General features: G+C 43.8%; 1 protein-coding gene across 10 annotated transcripts in view; it reads left to right on the top strand.

Annotated features, from left to right (window-relative positions):
- Positions 1-1,847: 1,847 nt before the first annotated feature.
- TRAF3 (TNF receptor associated factor 3) overlaps positions 1,848-21,214 on the top strand; it is a 70,177-nt gene continuing 50,810 nt past the window's right edge. For 3 of the 10 annotated variants that reach the window (XM_082760966.1, XM_082760974.1, XM_082760965.1), the window contains exons 1-4: positions 1,853-1,928; positions 2,081-2,172; positions 2,838-2,893; positions 16,849-16,991. The gene's annotated coding sequence lies outside the window, so the exon portion shown is untranslated. Of the gene's footprint in view, positions 1,929-2,080; positions 2,173-2,837; positions 2,894-16,633; positions 16,992-21,214 lie in introns of those variants that run through there. The other 7 variants (XM_082760969.1, XM_082760968.1, XM_082760967.1 and 4 more) reach the window with 7 other exon arrangements.

The following is a 21,214-nucleotide window of genomic DNA, read 5'->3' as shown; positions in this document are numbered from 1 at the left end:
TTCTTTCTATGGATTTTTTTTAATTCTTCTCACATGCAATTTTCCAAATCGATGCCCTCTCATTTCACTTCTTTGAACCATTTCACTAAAATCCAGGGTCCCTTTTCCATCATTTCTGTGGCTCCAAGCGGCTGCCCCTCCAGGACCGTGTTGCAGGCACTGCTGCCAGCAGCGCTGCGTGGCAGGGACGTGCAGCGTGCCGCAGCAGCGTTGACAGGAGCTGCTTTGACTGAAAATGTTGTGTGTGCCATGAAATCCCTTATAGGCCAGGCACAGGGGACATACATCACTGCAATAATCGTGTTTGAATTCTTTGGAATATTGTAATTGTGATAAGAAAAAAAGAAAAAAGGAACCAAGCACTTGGAATGGGAGGTATTTCATCAGATTAATGCTTTATCCCTTCAGCTACCGACATTTTTAAATATGGAAAGGCTCTGTCTGACATCTCGTAGGTAGCGTAAGACTTTGTTTTCAGTCTCTTTTTTGGGAAGAACACGTTAGTACAGCTGCTGGAGCTACCAGCACCGGAATCCTATTATGGTTTTTTTTCTCCTTTCTTTCTTTCTTTTTTTTTTTTTTTTTTTTTTTTTTTTTTTTTCCTAGAGCAAAACAAGAGGACACGCACACACACAACAGCAAAAAGAGTGGCAAGGAAGGAAATTGCAGGTTTGCCTCTGACAGAAACTTATTGGCAGCCCCGCCGCCGGAGAAATCCGGGCTCGCTCCTCGCAGCCTCCCCAGCGCTGGGCAGCCCGGAGGAGGTGAGGGGAAGGTTTCAGACCTCGCTCTCTGCCCGTCCTCCTGCCCGCAGGTTGACGGCAGCGCTTCAGCAGCAGCAGCTGCCTTGACAGCAGCGCCAGCCCCTCGCTGGGGACACGGCAGCGAGAGGAGGGAGCGGGGAAGGAGGCGGGGGGGGGGGGGGAGAGAAAAAGCGGACAAGTGGGGACGAGGAGGGGATTAGCCGAGCCTCCTTGTTTAGGGTCTGGTGAGGACACCGCCGGGGCTGGGGACGCCTGCTGCTTCGCGGGGCGTGGGCGTTGCAGGGATGCGGCTGGCAGCGGCTCCGGGGGGCGGTGGGCAGGGGGCTGGGGGCTGGCTCTGGGCCCGCCCCCCCCCCAAACCAGCCCCCTCCCCAGCACCCGCACTGCTCCTCACGGCGGCTGCTCCCCCCCTCCTCCTCCTCCTCCTCCTCGCGACATGTCGCGACAGCAGCGCGCTGCGGCCGCCCGCAGGGGCCAGCAGCATCCCCCCCTCCCCTCAGCCCCTCCGAGGGGAGCCCCCCTGAGGGGGGGGTGGTGGTGGTGGTCGAGCCGCCCTGCCCCCGGCTCCCTCCTCAGCTTTTCCAGACTCTTCTCCCCCTCCCCTCCCCCCTCTCTCTCTCTCTGTGTGTGTGGTGGTGGTGGTGGTGGTTTTTTTTTTTTTTTTGGTATTTTTTCCCCTCCCCTTCCCCCCCTTCACCCCCCCTCCCACCTCGGTGGCGTTTTTTAAATAAAGCCGACCGCCTTCCCCACAGCGACCGGCTCCTCTCCCCCACATCCCCTCACACTCCCTGTGTACCCCCCCCACAACCCCAAAACCCCCTCAGGGGCACCCCCAACCCCTCATCCCGGGGCACTGTGGCTCGGTGCTGATTTGGGGGGGGGGGGGGGGGCTCAGAGGCATCAGGTGCAGGCGGGCAGGGCAAAGCCCGGCCCCCGGCTGCCGCCTGCGCGCTGGAGCCGGGCCCGCCCCTGTGTGTGCGGGGAGGAGCCGGGCTCGCAGCGGGCTTCGCCGGGGATTTCCAGCCTGAGCGGGCGGGAGAGGAAGTGCGGGGCGGGGGGGAGACGGCGCAGGGCGGCCGGGACTTTCCGCCGGGCTTGGCGGGCGCCTTTCGCCGGGCTCCTCCAGCAGCAGCCGCCGCCGCCGCCGTGCCCGCTCGCTCGCAGGTAGGGGCGGCCGCGGGGTGCTCGCAGCTCCCCCCCCCCGCTGCTGCTGGTGCTGCTGCTGCTGCTGGACGGGGGCTGCTCCCCGGAGCCGTGGTGGAGTTGTTGGGGGGTGTGGGGGGGGCACGGCGCTGACACGGGGCATCTGCTGGCAGGCGGCGCCCGGTGCCGGGACCTCGGCGGCGGCAGCGGCCGGGGACGGAGCAGCGCGGACTGTGCCTGCCCGGAGGCGCTGGGTGTTTTGCAGGTGCCCCCCGTTTTCGTACTTTATTTTACCCCCCCCCCCCCCCTCTACTCTCCCCGCTTCCCACCCCCGCTGCCTCTCCCCGCGCTGCCTTGCGGCGTTTGAATGCGGGAGCCTCGCTGCGCCCCTGGCTCGCTCCGTGTGCGGCGCTGGGGGCGGGCCGGCGGCCTTTAAAGAGGCGCTGCCTGCCCGCAGCCACCCGGCACGGCTGCTCCGGGGGGGCTCCGGACACCTCAGCGCCTTCCCCGGGCTGCCCGGCTCGGCACGGCTCCCTTCGCCCCCCTTTGGCTTAGCCCCGGCCCGCTTCGGCCCCCCTTGGGCTCGCCCCGGCTGTCCCCGGGCGGGGGGGGTGGGGGGTGGTTGTGGGATATAAACCCGTGGCCGTGGCTTTATTTTATTCTATTTTATTTATTTTTTTTATCCCCCGTCTGCAGCCCGGGTGGCTGGCAGGAGCGGAGCTTTGTGTGTGTTTTGCTTTTTTTTTTTTTTTTTTTTTTTCCCTATTTATTTATTTATTTTTAACGCCATTCATTTTTCCTGCGCTGTTTTTCGCAGCATCGCGTCGTCGCCCGCTCGAGTTAGTGACCGCGGTGCGGGTTAGGGAGAGAGGGGGGGAAAAAAAAAAATAACGAGTGTTTAAAAGTTTATACTGAGTCATTCCTCTGCAGATGAACCTATGACTGACTCATAATCTGAGAACTGCAGCGGCTTGTAAAATAGGAAGGTAAGGCATCCACGTCTTGATTTATTTGTATCCAAAGTGCCTGCGATCCGAATTACATGCAGAGGAACGAGTGAAACTGTGTGAATGCTGAGCGGCGTAATCTCGCCTGCTGCCAGTCTGAGCTTGTGTGTGACATGAAAGGCTGTACGTGCACCTCTAGGTGGATCTCCGCCGCGCGCTAGAACGCCTTTCTGTCGTTTTCTGTTTCTGTAGTAGTAAAATGTGGGAAGTTCCAGTGATACAATGCGAAATTTGCAGTCTGCTTGGGTCCCTGCCCTCTCTGCCTCGTTGAGATCTAACAGGGTCTTGTGTACTGTAATCCCTGTGTTTCATCTCTTTGGTGGAACTGTGTATTCCTCGCCGTGCGTCTGTCCCGTAGGATTCATGCAGGGTTGTTGTGTACTACTCTGAACTCGCATTCATAGACCGAAAGGGAGCTCAGCCTGTGATGTCAAGGCGTGTTAACCGTATGTAGCTCAGACGGATGAAATAGTTTAATGTGAAATAGTAAAAGTCAGTGTTTAAAATAGCTGTTGACTTGCGTGGAAGCCTGGGTTTAAAGGATGCATTGAGCACTAGAGTTACGACTAAAGAGATGATAACATCATGTATGTTGTCCTTTAGAATGAGCTATTTGGCTAAAAGTGCCTATAAAAGGCAATCTCTACATGCTGAATTGTATGAGTAACGTGGATGTAAATGTTGTTTATTTAGCTTAGGGAGAGGATTTTTATTTTCAGACAAGGAAATATTTGAATATTTGGACTGAATCTTTTTTTTTTTTATGGCTGGACTGGGAAACCCCTTGTAATAGGGCTTGATAACGGAAACATTGATGTATCATGAGTTGGGGCATCACAAGCAGACAGCGCTATGAGGTTATAAAAGTTGCTTTGGTACAACGTGAAAATGGTAGGTGTTTTACTGAAATTTGACTTGATTCAACGCTTCCACTAGCAGCTGGATCTAGGATGCAGAAAGGTAAAGCGCATTCAGTGTCGAAGCAAATTAATTGTAATGGAAAGAGGACACTAAATGACTGAGTCCTTAGGCTTGCCTGAAGTCCTCCTGTGGTTAGCTGTGATGATCCTGGTTTTGAGAAGCAGTTCTAGTATGGCTTCAGAGAATTTGAGCATCATGTAAGCATATTTACTGTTGGTGCCTGCGAAAACTGTGTAAGATGGCAGTAGTTAACATCAGTAACAGAAAATTCTTAATGAGGTCTTACCAGTCCATGCTAATACGGTTTGTTTCTAAATGATTTCAACAGCCTGCTGCATTTCAGGTCTTTGCATTGCTCTTGTTCATAATGAAAAGTTTAAGTGATGGCAGGGGAACGTGTTTTCCAGTGCTGTATTAGTAGCTACGGCAATACTGAAAACAAGGAAAGTCAGCAGTCCTAATTTTTAACTTTTGTTGTTAAACCACCGGTATGTAAATACATCAGTAAGTAGACAATCACAGTTCTGCAGATGAAAAGTAAGGCAGTTTAAAAATAGGCATGACTTAAATCTAATCCAATATCCCAAATTGGCTCTGTATGAATAGATATTGCAAGAATAACAGGTTTTGATCTCAGGTAGCCAAGATGATGCAATAACTGGATTTCATGTTTTTTAGCATAATAGTGTTTCTTAATTGGAGGTGCTGAATCTTATGATGTCTTAAAGACTGCTCATTACATGTTGGTTTCAGATGTCTGTGTTCTTGTGCACCGTTCCTTTAAAGAATTGCCAAGGCTTTTTATTTTTTTATTTTTTTGATTCTTGTGGGTGGGTACTTTCTGCATATGATGCTTGTATTTAAAACCTCCTGGCATTTTTGGCCTGTGGCTCAGGAACACCAAAAGTGGTGGCAGAGAGTGAAATCGGAGATTTCAAGATGTGGTACGGGGTAGAGAAGCCAAGGGAGGGAGGGTTGTGTGGGTTTTTGCAACAATATAAAGGTGTGATTGTAGCACAAGAAAGAGAGCTGTAGCTTTGCAGGGTTTTATCTTACACTTTTAAACCTGCAGTGATGAAGTAGTGACATAGAAACCACAGCAGCAGAGGGCTGGCAAAGAAAATAGAGCTGGTCTGCCTGCTGGAAGCCCCTGCCGTCATAAGCAGATAGATTGAAGTCAGTGTATGTCTGTTTTGACAAATAACAAAACATTTAACTGTTATGTCTTCAAGCTTTTTTCTTTTGTTTGTTTGTTTCAGACAGAAGGAAAAAGAAAGGACTAGAGAACTCGGAGGAAAGGGGTGGCAGCTTGCAAGGAAAGATGATTAGGTGTCTGCAGATTAGGAAGAGGTGCTCTCTTGGTCTGTGCTAATGGGAGAGAAGAGAAAATAAAGACAACTCCCTCCACCCCTAGCAAATCAGCAAGGAAAGTGTCAGTAGAAAGATCTAAGAGCACAAGAAGAAAATGAGGCAAAAGATGATTTGATATTGGAAATTGTGATATATCCATCTTATGTAGTGGGGTCTGAGAATTGTTTTCTTCTCTTCCTGGATTTTTTTCTACTTCAGCACTGACAGCAAAACATTGTTGCCCCTGTGACTTCAATTGCTCCTGACTGTTGGCTTTGTAACTAGGTTAACAGGGCGAGTGTCTCTAAAATTATATACAACAACTGTAGGTCACTAATCCTTTCCACACCCCCAAAATGTTAAGCCTTTGATTTCCATGCTGTTGTTCTTCCATGCCCATTTTCTCTGCGCATGTAGGTGTGATTTTTGGTAGAATCCTGCAGTTCATCTGGTAAAAGGCAGCATGGGAAGGGCAGGCTCACGGTGCTCGTGTGTGCAGAAGTTCCATGTTGGACGTGTGGGATGGCCTCCATCCCTGGCTCCCTCCTTGTACTTTAAACTGGGTCGTTGTGTACTCTGACATCATGATTGGCTATTGCAAACTGCAAGCATTGGAACTGCGTTGGCCATAGCAGGAATTCTCTAGGTCGGAGCATTTTATAGTTCCGGTATTACTTTATATACCGTCATAAAATGCTCACTTACGAAATAGATTTAGCTGATGCGTAGAGGAAGCACTCTCTAGGTTATTTACCATGATAAAATCACTGATAATTCAGTAATGCAGTATAAATGCTCTGAAGTGATTATAATGCTTTCACAAACAGTATGCATAGCAAGTGCTCGAGACCAAACCTTAGTGAAAGAAGGGGTGAAACTTCTCTTTTACGTGCTCCAGTGATGGCTGCATGGAAGCTTGTGATTGCAGAAGTTTAACATTTGGAGTAATATTGAACTTGCCTGACTTCGTTTCTTCATTAAAACAAAAAACATCTTTTGGTAAATCAAGTAAGATACGCCCATTTGAGACAAGCTTGGAATGCCTTGAGTCTTCACAGCATTCTTGGGTGTCTAGCAAAATGAATTCTTTTGATTTGGTTGGTCTTGAAAAGCACGTTGCAGATGCTGCTCTAGAAGAAGCAGTGCCTTCCTGGCTGCCACTCTGTTCCCACAAGCTCTGACATCTCTTGAGAGCAAGAAGCTGGCCTGTTGAAGATAGCATAAGATCTGGGAGACCTGGAGGCTGTTGTTTTGTTCCTGTAGATGTTTGCAGTGTAAGTCATTGGAAGGCCAAAGCGCCGAGGGCCTTTGTTGTTGTGGTGCTGAGCGGTGTGACATCATGCTCACGTCCCCGGGGCAGAAGGGGGATTCCAATCCAACTTTTCTACTTCCCTGGGGAGCATTCTCACAATCAGCTCACAGGCCAGTTAAGCACAGTGTCACTTCCTTCTCTTGAAACTCTTCTGCTATGCCAGGAATAATCAAAACTCGCTGTGCCTGTGAAACGGAGCAAGAGGAAGCGCGATGGCTCAGAAGGGTGGTTAGGATGATTACCGAGATGAGGAAAGGCATGCATACAGTCTGCTGATGCTTCTCTCCACCGATGTCTTGTTTCTTGTCTTCTGGTGCCTTTGAACCTGATACTGAGGTGCTTGCTGAGGTGACCAGCCTTGTCCTCCAGACAGACTGTTCTTGAAGCACGGAAGATATCTTCAAGGTGCTGTTGGGGTGAGAGTACTGGTACTTAGGTGCCTCTAGGGTTAGGTGAGAGCTGACTGGGACTTCTGAGAATACTTGTCATACAGCTTGCGGCTTATGTCTCTCTGCTGGCCCCATGGTCTCGGCTTTTCCTGCTCTGTAAAATGGAAATAGTGGTGCTTTCCTGCCCTCTGAGGACATCAAAGGTGATGAGGTGCTGAGGCACAGCAGGGCAGTACGAGCTTTATCCATTGATAAATGACATGAATTTCAACAGTTGTGTAGAGGCATCCTGTTTTGTCTTCTCCACAGCGCTGTGCCTTTCTGCACCGTCAGCGTTATGGGACAGGAAGCAGTATTTGCTTCACAGCTCTTGCACTGCTGCATACAGCAAGCATGCAGGGCTCCATGAACCTGAGTGTCCAGGCCAGAATTTGTCAAAGTGGTACCTGTTCTGGTGCTCTTAAGTGTTCCCAGCTTTCTGCCTTGGATGCTCTAGAACAGTAATGGGCTTTCCTTAGTCTGTGGAACCAGGTTACTTGCACAATAAAGGTGCCTAAAATAACTTTAATGGCAAAGCCCAAAATTTGGCTCATGAGCTGGCAATGTGAATAAAACTCACTTTGTGAGCTGGTCCATGTACTTGTGAGAGATAATTAGAATAATTGTTAGAGTTTTCTGTTATGGATATGTTGTGTACTGTATCCGTTTATACCTATCCCCTATCTTTTCTCTTTCCACAGAGAAGAACCTTCCAAGAGTAAGTTTCCTTGAGTAATGTGTCCTCTGACCATTTATTTAATGTCTTGCAGCTTTAAGGAATTGTGTCTTACCTTGATTTTATTTTTTTGCTTAGGAAGTACTGCCTTAAAATTTCCATTCATCTTCCGCTTGTTTTAAACTCCTTTAAAGCATCCGAAGTCACTCGTCTTTCTGCGTTTTATGCTCTTCAGCTACCAATGAAATACTCTTATCACAGTGTTTCTATTCCATCTTAAGTTGTTTGGCCAAACAGTGTAAACGCTCTTAATTTTTTAAGTTGGTTCTTCTGATTCTTAGAAGTGGCTTATTTTGAACTGCTTTCAGTTGTTCTATATCTCCTGTAATTTTAAGTTGTGAAGGGATGACTTTTATTCCAAGGTGGTCTCATCCTTTTACTTGACCAAAATGACTGACTTCACTTTCCCATTCACTTTCCTTTCCATTTGCATCACTTTTCTCTTGAAATACTTGCTTCCAGGCTTGTACTTATTTTCATACTTCCGGCTAATAGTCTTTATCTGTAAGTCAATTTTTCTTTGACCTCTCTGTAGCTGCCTGTTTCTTTCATTTTCCCCCAACCCAAGGCGAATTAGCAAGCTCTTCCATGCCACTAAAGATGGATCTACATTATACCCTCCTATTGTCTGAAGTATACATGTCCTTAGATCTACAAATGCTCTCTTTCCATGCTTTTCACTGTCCTCTTTTCTGTTTTCCTTGAGAGAGGAGCATTGTGCTTTTACCTGGGAACGTTTTAGTTCTGACTGTCGTAGCTTCACGTGACGAGGGTACCAGTTCTATGTTCAACAGGTGCCAAAGGTAAAGTGCATGTGGTTGTAAAGCTGCATATTCTCAAAATATTGTCATTAGTTTAAATGGAAGGAGGTTGCCTACTTAAAGTGAACGCTGTTGATACACGTGTGTGTATCTAGTGGTTTTCAGACAGTCTCATGCAGTAGTATTTCTGTTGCCTTTTAGAACTCAACTTTTTTTTTGTGGAAAAAAAGGATTTGAGCCAGCTTAATTTGAAATTCTTAACACCTAGTGCTGATTTGGAGTGTGAATGTCTTCTCTGTTTTCTGTTAGGAGTTGAACTGTTCTTCTCTATGCAGAACCTGAGCGTGCTACACTTAATATTAGTAAACGTGCCGTACTGCTCACTGGTGGTGTTGGTGAGTAATGGAAATGGCAATGGATCCCATGTTGTAGTTAGAGTAGCAGACATTGCTGTTGTGTTGCCCTTACTGTTTGGCAGTTGTTTTTTTTTTTTTTGTTTTAATCTGTGTTAAAGTGAGATATTTTCACACTTTCTTGGAGCATGTGCAGAAGAATGCTCTTGGCAGTATCCAGGAACATAAAGCAAGTTTATTGCAGTTTGTGTGCTGTACTTTGTCAGCGATTTTTTCAATACCTTGGCCTGTAAATTCCCCTTCTTCCTCTTTCCTTCTTGCAAATTCCTGAAAGCTTCACTTTCATTTTGGAAAGGATTATTTAGATACGTAACTTTCAGTACTCCAGCCAGTAACTTTTTGAGGGAGTTTTGGGGGATTTACTCTCTTAGCAGTTTGTTTGTTTTGTGTGTTCTTTTTTTTTTTTTTTTTTTAAATTGTTAGGACAAGCAAACAAATATCCGCCTACTACAGTCTGTGTATCTTTTGCTGAGGAGATTTTCCTAAAATAAGCGAAGAAGTGATTTGGAGTTTTCCTCTTTGTGCATGTAAATCCTGTAGTACATGTAGCTGAAGTCTGACATGTAGTGTAGCTTTGCAGACTTGTTTACCAGGAGTTGTTTGTCTTCTAATACAAACTCTCAGTGTATCAGTTGACTGTTCTGAGGTGAGCTGGGGCAGCCAGCCTTTGAAAGTCCTTTGAGCTGTACATAAAAAAGCAGCTATTCCAGAACAAGAGTGTCAGTGTGCTGAGTTAACTGGCGAAGTTCAAAGTAGTTGAACCCTTCCTTGAAATGCTGTGATTTAACAAACCATCCAAAGAACAAGGAAGGTGAAATGACGTGAGGAAAAAAGTTCATATAGGTCAATTACATCTGTAACTATATACTTTCCTGTCATGTTTTCATGAGAAAATGTTAATGAGATGACTATTGGCAGTTCCCACTATCTCTTGTGCTACATGCTTTAGTGATGCTTTTTTTTGATCTGCTGCCCATCTCCTGTAGCAAAAGAGCAACCTTCAGGATGTCTTGGAGTGCTCAGCTTCATTTTGAGCAGGTGCAGGTAGTGACTTGGGTTGCTATGGTTAAGATCCAGGGTTGTCCGTATTCCTTAGACTTCAGAGGCACTGGCATCTCTTTTTCTCTTTTGGAGAGAAAGCTTAAACATTCTTAAGATGTTTTTAAACTGGCATTGCTTTTTTCCACAATTCCATATTCAAATACTTCAACTAAAATCTTATCTCCTGGTTAAACAAACTCCCTGTTGTACTTATGTCATACCTGTGAAAATGGGCTGTCTGACTGTTTATGGAGAAATGGTTCGGCTTCTCTTGTAGCTAATCAGTTTCTGCAGAGTATTAGATAGGCTATGTGTTAAAATATCAGTTGTTATCATCTCCAAAACGTTTGTCATGTTAAGGGGGAAAAAATTGGTGAGCTCTCCATTAGATGGTGCTGCTGGTATTGAAATATTTAGGTACCTAATAGAAGCAGGTTTCTGCCTAGAACTGTTTTTACATTTTTTTAAAGGACTGCTTTTTAATAAAATACTTTCCAAAGGCAGTGATACTTGCAAAGATGTTTTTTTTTTTTTCGGTTTGAAGTGAATAGGTAAGATGCTGAAAAGACAGGCTGTCTCCATGGGAAGGAGATATGGCAGAAGTAAAGCATATGCTTTTCGCATGGATGATTTCAATTCTAGCAGCTGCCTCTTTTGTTGTATCCCTCATCTGTTTAAATGATGACTCTGTGTTACCTTCATACACTGCTTTCATGTGGGTGGGGATGCTACAGTATTAAAGAAATTCAGTGTCAAGAAATACTTGATTTTAAAATCCCCAAGTGAATTAGACTGACCACTGCAGCATTAACACCCTGGTGAATTTGAGTTCCTGTCTTCTTGCTGTTCCCTGTCCACCTGCGTTTCATGTTTAAGTTGAAACAAAACACTGCTAATTAAATGTGTAGTGATAGCATTCATTTGCCTGAACCATGGCTGACTAGCTAGTTCTAGAAAAAAAATACAGGAACAGAAATGGTGCCTACGTGTAGGCACATGGTACCATCTTAAATGCTGTAGGTTGTCCCAGACAGTCTCAAGTTACTGCTCCAAGACTTTGCTCCATATGTCCAAGCATGTATCTGCCAGTCCTGCACATCTTGGGTGCTTTAGAGCATCTAAAATTGCACTAAACTCCCATGATTGGACACCTAACTCTTCATACATATTAATTGAAAATGTGCATTATCAAGTGTATCCATGCTGTTAGGACTCCTTCAAAGATGGTGAGGCTGGGTTGCTGAGGTCTTTGAATTCTTCTGTGCCATGAAGGCTGCAAGTAGAAGAATAACCAGTTTTTAGAACTGGTGTTGGACAAGAGAAATACAAGTTGATTGGGGGCTAGAACTAGCTGATCCTTAAGGTCTCTTCCAACCCAAACCACTCTGTGATTCTAGGTTGGGTTCATGAAGTCACAGCCCTTTTCTCATTACAGGTAGAAGTATTTTTAGTATGATTTAACAAATGCAGGTGATTGTGACTAGTCAGCAAAAGAGTTTCATAGCATGAAATAACACTTAGCAAGAAATATAGATGAAATCTTTTTTAAGAAACAGATTTTTTTTTTTTCTTTTGGGAAGGTTTTTATTGAAAAGCATTCAGGAAGGCTGGCTAGCAGAAATGGCTTAAAAACTCTACCTCTTGGGGTTGGAAATTTTAAATAATTTTGTACTCAGCAACGGGAAGCCTAATGTAACAGACTTGGCTGGAGTTTAACAGCCTTTTAAAGCTGGTAAGGAGCAGCCAGTGGATTTCATATGTAATTTTCTAGCTTCAAGAGAAGTAAGTGAGCAGCTTGCAGATTCTTGGTTCACTTTCTGACCTTAACTGGGTTTAGAAGGTGTGACTACAAGGTGCTGTTAATTCCCCCAGAATCTAGCAAGTTGGAGTAATAAGGCAGAGGGATGGTTCTCTTTTCTGATATTAACGATCCATTTGGGGGAAAACTCAAACAGGAAAAGTTCCCAGTTATGAGGTAACTGGGAAAACGGACAAGCTGTTGAGAACGAGAACTTTGCCATAAGTATCTTACCAGTTCGCTAAAAGTAACGTGCAGCTTGCTCATAATAACAGCCCTTTAAGGACAGTTAAAAGTTTATAATGTATGACAGAATGGCTAGAATTCAGAAAACTTGGAGGTAAGATGCCTTGGGAAGCATGACTAAGACTAAGGAATTCAGTGAAGTTGTTCCTTAAAGAGCAGGTAAGTGTGAATTACTAATTTGTACTTCTTTTGCACTGACACATAGCAACAGACTGCTTTGGCTAAATCAGTACACTGCTAATGATCTGAAATTCAAGAAGAAACTGTATGAAATTAGGGGACAGTGTTAAAGATGAGCAAGACAGAATGGCACAGGCATGTAGGGAAAAAAAATTGGAGTGTTTGAGGCAAAGAACAATATCAAACTAATGAGGGAGATAAAAATATGTTCTTGTTATTCTTTCATGCAGTCTTGAGCAGTTAAGAGGATATTTTTCTAATAGTCAATATGAAGGAAAAAGTAACAACAGTTGATGCCAAGAGAAATGAAGTAATTAATGCTGCTTTCTTCTATGTAAGAATGAAATATTATAATGCATAACCCAATTAGCTATTAACTCTTCAGCATATTTATGGTAATTCCTGGAGGGTAAATGCAATTCCAGATGTTTTCCATATTTGATTTTGTGACTTCTGTAACAAGAGTGGTGTGAAACTGTGTAATATGATTTTATTTACCAGAAAAAATAGAAAAAATGTTTTGTTTGTAAACATCTGCAAGATAGCAGAATGATCCTAAGGGTTATATGAAACTTCTCCGTAGTATTTCTATTGCAGTTCTTTCTGTGTCATGATTAAGGATGTAGGGAGACTGGGGAGAACCATCCCGTTTTAAGAAGGACAGCTGCAGGAGTAGTATGGAATGGATTGGAGAAGAGAGAGGAAATATGCTGGTAGCTGTGATCATCCTGGGATGTATTGCCTAAGCATCTATGTTTGGGATGGTTATAATTTTCAACAGTGACTTAAAGGATTGAATAATAGAGAATAAATCTATTACATTCCGAGATGGATACCAAACCAGGAATACCTGCAAGTATTTTGGAGAACAGAATTCCAATTCAAAACGAACAGGTCTTGATTGGGCTTGGTTGTTGGCTTTGGGTAGCTGACTGCTCTTAAGTTTTCATATAGCCTACAATTTTCTTGCAGCAAGGGTGCAGCCTCAATTTCTCTTGATCTCCCGAATTTCAATACTGAATCCAATTCAAGATGTCATTGAGCTTCGAAGTACTTGTCCTACAGCCTCATCTTAAATGAGATGCCTGAATCTGAATGCAACTAGACTAAATGCAACGTGTCAGTCCTGATGCCATTACTAGCACTGAAATGAAATTGCATCTTTTCCCCATTTGTAGAGTAGACCCAGAGCTGCAGCGTGCTAGAACTCACTTTATACCGTGGGCAATGTTTAAATGATCAGTGAACATGAGTTTTGTTATATAAAGCTGTGAAGTGAACTGTAAAATGAAGGAGCTGTTTTTTAAGTCTTTTTTTTTTTTTTACTACCACAAGTATAGCAAATGCAAAGGGAAAGATTGGAAGGCGAAATGAAGATGTAGCAGTATCCTAATGGCTGTAATTAGTCACTGGGGCTCAGGCGTCAGAGCCTATTGCTAAATATTACATACAATAAGAACAATAGGAGCAAAAGTATTTAGAGAGTGTTTAATAATTCACATGTCTGTATGGCCTGATTGTCCTGGAAGAGCTCCCTGATGACTCTCCTTAAACTGGTGTTGTCTCTTTGTTCCTCTGATCTCTCCTATTCCTCCTGTAAATAAAAATGTTTTTAAGAAGCCTTCAATGTTTGCATGTCTGAGAGACTCTTCTACGGCCTTCAATTAAACCTCCCTGCTTATTGAGATGTTTGGTGCTCGAATAAAGAGGTTAACATATAATGGCTGTAAATTAGTGTGGCTCCTGTTGTTCTAGGCTAATGTAGAATATTCATCCGTTCTCAATAGCCAGGATGAGACTAAGTGGTGACTGGGTCTTTCTTCCTGCGGATACTCAGAACGGTCAGTCCTCATCATGACAATGTCACAGCTTTGCCATGATTGCGGCAGAACGAGTTAAGAAGACAGCCCAAATTAACCAACTTTGGACAAACAGTCAGGATGAGAATTGAAGCCAGGCTGACTTCTCAGGATTATGTCAGTCGATTAAAACTAACTTCCTGTCAATACTGAGCTTGGCAAAAATGCATAGGGGAAAAGAGGTCGTGGAATGTTACACGTCTTAAATCAGTAATATCATTGCCTGGAATTTGCCAAGACATAACTGCTTCTGGTGGTTGCACAGACACAGGAGGCTTCAGAGTTGTCTCCAGTCCTTATTCTGACTTGGGAATAGCTGGATTGGAGGTATAAGGTCTGGGCAGTCAGTTTGTCAGTAGAGAACTCTTCACTGTTTTTAAATAGTGATATAAGGGGCTTTTCTGTTATCCTCTTATTCTGTCCACAAGTGGAGTGCTTTGGAAGGACAGAAGTCTCTAATACAGGAAAAAAAGGAGTCTTTCAGTTGTGTGGTGGTGTTCTGTTTGCTTCCATCCTTTCTGTTCTTCCTTTCAGTAGAGGATTACATCATGGGCTGGAATGCATGCTTGCTGCTGCAAGGATTGAATTTTTTAATTCATCCTTTGCCCCTTATTTAGTCTGCTAGTACTGTGTGCTCCCACTCTGCAGTTCTGGACTGCTGTACTTGAGGCCTCTCCCATGTGCTGTAGCACATGGAAATGTGTTGTTTGACAAGACTTACTGAACCCTCTGTAGCACTGTATCCCTATCAGAATAAAGGAAAGGTGCTTTCATGGCACGGCTCTTGTTTATGGCAGTAGCTCGGAGACCTCTGACCTTTGTAGGGCTGTCTAGCAAAAGAGCAGGTTAAGCTCGCTCCAGCATGACTTCCAGATGTGTAACGCCCTAGGAGCAGCAACGCTTACCCTTACGGTATGAAGTGCAGCGATTGCCTTAGGTGGAAAACCTTAGGCAGACCACAAAACCAATATTGTTCTGGTTGTGGTTTTTTGATAAGGCACACAGGGAGTGCAGTCTGCCAGTTTGTGGAGAGGGAGGACTGGTAGTTGGTATGTGGATAAAGATGATGAAGCCAGCGGAAGCATGGTGCTGTTAAGCCTGACTGGAAAGCTGGCAGGCTAGGTGCAGGTGAGGAGCTTTCTACATGAACTGGTGGGCACTGTTGGGTCCTCAGAGCCATTCGAACAGCTTGCTTTGGCCTCTGCATGGCAGAGATATTGTATTTCACCTGGTCAGTGCAGCTGTGTCGCTGGTCTTGGCCTGTATGTTCTGGGGGTAGAATTTGGGCCTTCAAATGAATGGGTGCATTCATCGCCAGATAGCAGACAGGAATATGTTTTTTATTTTCTTCTTTGCTTACGTCACTGTGTGCGTGTATATTTATATATGCAACAATTTTGCCTGATTACAGGTCAGTTCCATCCTGCAGTAGAGGCAGACCCCTTTTTTACATTGAAACTAGGAAAGGAGCATGTAGTTACTGGACTCAGATGGCCTTTTTCGGTCACTTTTTTTGTTGATCCATTTAACCTGGCCTTGAACACCTCCAGGGATGGGGCATCCACAGCTTCTCTGGGCAGCCTGTGCCAGTGCCTCACCTCCCTCAAAGAATTTCTTCCGTATATCTAATCTAAATCTATCCTTCTCAAGTATAAAACCATTCCCCTTGTCTTAGCACTTTACTCCTTGACAAAGAGTCCTTCCCCGGATTTCCTGTAGGCCCTATTTAGGTACTGGAAGGCTGTTATAAGGTCTCCCTGGAGCCTTCTCTTCTCCAGGCTGAACAGCCCAAGCTCCCTCAGCCTGTCCTCATAGCCCCTTGATCATCCTCATGGCCCTCCTCTGGACTCATTCTAATAGCCCCATGTCCTTCTTGTGCTGGGGCCCCAGAGCTGGGTGCAGGGCTCCAGGTGGGGTCTCACAAGAGCAGAGCAGAGGGGACAATCACCTCCCTCACCCTGGTGGCCTTTAGAAGCGGCCCAGGGTATGGCTGGACTTTTGGGCTTCAGGTGCACATTGCCAGCTCATATCGAGCTTCTTGTTAACCAACACCCCCAGGTCCTTCTCCTCAGGGCTACTCTCAAGTGTGGCTTGCAGTATGTTTTCATTGGTAAAAGAAAAAGACCTTTCAGTTTGTTACTGTCAGTCTGTAGGGATTCTTGGCTCTCTTGTTAGCTTTTACATGTATGTCACCATAAAGTGCAAATGGAAGAATTAAGATGGTATCGTGCTTTCTTGTAAATCCATTCCGATTGTTTCACCAGCCGTAATTTTTTTTACATGAATAAACTGGTAACTTAAGTTACGTTCAGCTCTCAGTATCACGGTTTAGAAATGGCCATGATGTGCTAGCCAATGTGTTTTAATACTGTTTGGTGGCAATATTAAAACTACCTGTGTTTTCAGTCTTCGTATTTCCTCCCATTTTTATCTGAGTGTAAATTTTTCCTACGCTGAATAGGTTCAAGTACAGTAGCTAGTAAAATTAGACCCGTGTTGAGAAATGGAGCATGCATCTCAGATAGTTTCTTTTCTTGGTTTTGGTTCAGGTTAACAGAAGTATCTTTACATCTGCAGTTTCTGGAAATTCAAGAACACTGTGAACCTCTGGCCAATAAAAATTTTCCCATTATGTAAAACATTCTTGCAGATTAGCTTGACTCACTCAGTGGTGGCAGTGGTGACTTCCTCCATGAAGTAAATACACTTTTGCAATGAATTTCCTAGTCGACTAACAAATCTCAGTGTAGCTTTCTGATTTGCTGTAGTCTGTGTGGTTTCATGGAGCTCTAACCTACTATTTCTTATTTGTGCCTTCAAGCTTGAGAGAATTGTTTCTGTATATTAATAGGAGACACTTGAAACCGACTTTACTTGTTTGTTTCCCAGCAGGAAAGCCTGAGTGCTTAGGCTTTAACTGAATCAAGACCAGCTCTCAGCAGTGGGAGACAATATATTAATCCATTGGAAGTACAGACTGCAGTCTTGTGTATCACTGCGGTTTGTGTTGCGAATTTTTCTCATGTAAACAGGTAGGTTGCGAAATTTTTTCTCTGCTGCATACGTTGTTTTTGTAATGCGTGTATCTAGAAACCTCGTGACAGTTGTGTGAGGTGGTTTTCTTTTTTTTTCCTTTTTTTTGGCGGGAGGCGTAGTTGTAGTATTTCTGTCATTGCATGAAACTGTAAAGTACCTTATTCTCCTTTGTGTTTTCACATCTTTAAGTTGATGGTATTAATTTTACAAATCGGCTTCAGTGCTCTGAGTTGCTTTAGGTATGAATCAGGGTGATAGCTCAAAACTCAAGCAAGTTTCTTTCTTGTTTCTGTAAGCCAGCCCTCTTGTAGTGTCTTTTGTGTTTTCCACACAATCAGTGGACTATTTGGCAAGTTATTCTGCACTCTCTGCTTGATGGAGTTATGTTGCTTGATAGTATGTGGAGGTTTGTTAAATTCTGGGCTGTTTTATCAGTTTTGTTTCATTTGCAAGCAAGGTAAGCAAGTTATTCTCTCTCTTTCATTGAACACCAGAAGAAAAGATTTTCTTTTCCTTTTTTTTTTTTTTTTTTTTTTTTTTTTTAACAAATAGTTTAGAAATGTGATAAGAACTCAGATGGTAGCCAACTTCCTTAGTCAGCTCTGCCTAATTTGGGAAACTACGTTATACCTTAGTTGCGAAAGGAGAAAATCCAGCAGGATACTCTCATAACCTTTTTTCTTTTTCTCTTACCTTTCCCCCCAAATACAGGGGATTTTGAACAATTTGTGAAGCAGGCTTGTTATCTTTCTGTAAGAATTTTTTCCCTTGGCCCTAGCATCTAACTTAATGCTGGATGTCATTTCTTAGGAAATACTATGTGCATCCTTGATAGTGTGTGAATCCCAGCCAGAAAGCATCTAGGCTGCATGTCTCTGTCTTGAAGTCATTCTCAGTGTCCCAAAGCAAAACAGGTTAAAAAGTGTTAAAGTGATAGTTTTAGACTAAATGCAAAAACTGAAAACTATTTACAAATCTTTACCATTTATGTTCCCTTTTTAGGGAAAGGGGATATTGCTGGTCCGCCCCCCCAGCTTTACCAAGATATAATTATGTGTTTGTGTTCCTTATTTCTAGTTATTTTTTGACTTTTGGCAGTTCCCAGCTTAAGACTGAAGTCCTATTATACAAGGTAATACATATACAAGTATGTGAAGAGGTGGGATCTTGGTAGGTGTCCAGGTAAGATGAGAGAAAGGAGGCATTATATCTGTTCCTTGATGAACGGGAATAGAAATGTGCAGAAGTGCTCCAAGTCATCCAGAAAGTTTCTGATAATTCTGATTATTTTTTTCCTGTTCCAATGCCCACAGTTCTTTCCCCTTTCAAAATCTGTTATCATAATTTTTTTTTATGTGGCACTTAATGTTTGGCGTACAAGCCAGGGAAGAGATTCTAAACTGAAGATGACCTCTGGCACTGAATAAAATCTTTTTAGTAGATGCAAGCTTAAAATAACTAAAACTCTGTATGGGAGCCTAAACTTGAGTACACATTGTCCATTACTAACTAAGCCATATTGGAAAAGGAGGAAAAAAAAACACACAACCCCACAAGACAAAAAAAAATAATCCAACAAACAAAAAAAAAGGCTGTTGTGTCAGGGCATGGGATTTCAGGAGCCCCTGTGAAGAGTAAGTGAAGCACTTGTGCCCAGCTGTGAGAAAGTAAATCTTTCTCCCATCTGTGGGTGGGGGAGTGGGAGGTAGATATTTTGGTTATGTACATGAGTCTGTACCTGCGTTGCCCATTACCTTCTTCTTTAAAAGGTCAATGTAAACCCTGTTGAAGCTTGCCACTAGAAACAAGCAACCTTTTCACTGCTGTGAGCCAGAAGCCAAGAGGATGCACGCACCTCCTAATTCTTTCCTGTTTCCTTTCTGCTTATCCCCAAATAGCATACTCTGAATGCTGGCTCCTGCCCTTTCTCCTGGGGCTGCAGCAGAAGGTAGGGAGGTGAGGCAGGGAGTGCTGAAGAATTACTGGAGGCTGCTGAGCTTTCAGTGCCATTGTCAGCATGTGTTCAGCCCAACCTGATGTTCTGGTGATGCCAAAACAGATAAGTCTGGGCAGGATCCTCACCCAAGGAGGAGGTGGATGGATCTTGAGGAATAATAGCTTGCTGATGGTAGGCAGCTGGGCTGCTGTGGACTAAAAGATCTGGCCTTGAGCCTTGCTCTGCAGGATGCAGAGGGAAGGAGGGGTGAAAAGCAGTGATGAGCCTATTGTTGCAAATGAGCTCACTGGCTGATTGGTACTGGGGCTCTCATGCTGCTCCCTCTGCTCTTAATGCAGCTGTGAAGAGTGAAGAAGAGAGAGGGGGAAGGGAAAAACAAGCTAGACTAAACTTCTCTGTTAAAACAAGTATGAATTAGACCTCTAGCCTCTAAAGAGGCAATGGGCATAAATAAATAAACACACAAAAAAACTCATCTAAACACAAGGAAACCTTTTTGAGGATGCTCGAATGCTGCAGCAGGTTGCCCAAGGTGGGGTTGGAGAGTCTCTTGTAGGGGAAACTCAAAACCCAGTGGGACACTGTTCTGGGCAGCCTGTAGTAGTGACCCTGCTTGGGTGGGTGGGTTGGACAAGATCAGCTCCAGAGGTGCCCTCCAACCTCAGGCAGTCTGTGAAAGTTTCTTTAGTATTTTTTTTTCTAATGTATACTTTAGCTGCTGTTGTGGAATACTTGGGAAATAATTACAAATGCTGCTGCTGGGCATTTGTCTTGCAAATGCTGCTGCTGTGTAATCATGGCAATTTTAATTGTATGGGGAAAGCATCCAAGTGTTAAAATAGTTAATTAACTAGACTGCCCTATTTAAACAGCATAAGCAAAAAAAAAAACAACACCAAAAAGCCACAAACTAAACAACTCTCTTCCCTCCTCCCCCTCCCCCAAGAAAACCCTATCACCTTCAAAACATTAAAAGACTGCTTTATTTTTAACACCTTAAAATATGAATGGTTATGGACATAAAAGATAGTTTTAATATGACTATAAATAGTGAAGTCACTAAAATGTTTATTTAAAATATTTTTTCTTATTTACCTTTTTTCCCCTAATTCCCTCTTAGGGAAGTTTGCTACAAAGTAAAACTCAAATTATTGAATTAAAAGGAGGGGAAAAGAAGAGATGCAGGAATGTGAGAGGGACAGTAGAGAAAATCCTAGAGATCCCACCAAACTCTGCAGTTAATTCCCTTAAGCCCGCATCTGACGTGGCAGGAGATGATTTGAGCAAACTTTACTGTGACTGTTTCTTTCCTGGGCTCTTTCAGTCCTCCCCTGCCTGCATTTTGCGTAGCCATCAGAAAGACTGCAGTGCAGTCACTGGCAAGGAGGGAATTGCTAGGAGGGAAAATCAAGCTGTGGTGACTCCTTGCAGTGTTGTTTTACTGAGATCCGCGTTTGGGAGCGGGAGGTAATGCATGGATGCCTTCGGGTTCCAGATTCAGAGATTGCTTGCAAAGAAGTATGTGGATAAGTCTTCATTGTGTCCCTCGTGTGTGCATGTCATGGCAGCCAGCCATTACGTTTGGTGATGCAGTGGTTTGTTTGTTCTGTGATACGAACTGCTTGCAGTTTCTGCCTAATGCTTTGTTTCTAATCCTCTGTGCTCAGACAGTGGAGAGCAAGGTAAGGTACTTTTTGTTGCCTAACATTTGAAGGTTAATGGAAGTAACTTCTGCATGTTGTAGCATGCAACAATGGCTACGTTCTGCTGGAGAGTAAAAGTTTTGATTACCTTATTGCTTGCAACTCATTGAAATTCACTGTAATAAATTCCCTGGATTATCTAGTATACTCAAGCTGATGAACAGTTCTTTTAATTAAGATGAATTAAAAGATCTTTTTGGGGCGTGTTTAACTCTGATATTCCAATGTAACAATGAAAAATTTATATTCAAGAACAGCATTTTGAGAATGCTTGTCCTCTTTATGTTAACCGTAAGAACTAAAAATCAATCCTTTCTGTCTTGTTCTTGTCTTTGGATGATTTTTTTTTTTTTTTTTAATGTAAGAAATTTAAGGTGATAGCATTGTCATAATGCTGGTATTTAGCTGTGGAGTGCACTCATTTAGTAAGAAAGAAAATGTGGAGGCTCCTAAATTCTCTGAATTGGAAGGAATTATGTGCAAGGAGAGAAAGGAGGGGCTGGAAGCTCAGAAATCGCTGCGCTAAATTAAGCTTTATAGCTGAGAATGTAAATGGATA

Source organism: Aythya marila (genome assembly GCF_965140915.1).
Source record: "Aythya marila genome assembly, chromosome: 5".
Lineage (NCBI taxonomy): Eukaryota > Metazoa > Chordata > Aves > Anseriformes > Anatidae > Aythya > Aythya marila.
This window is presented reverse-complemented; position numbering and strand designations above follow the sequence as displayed.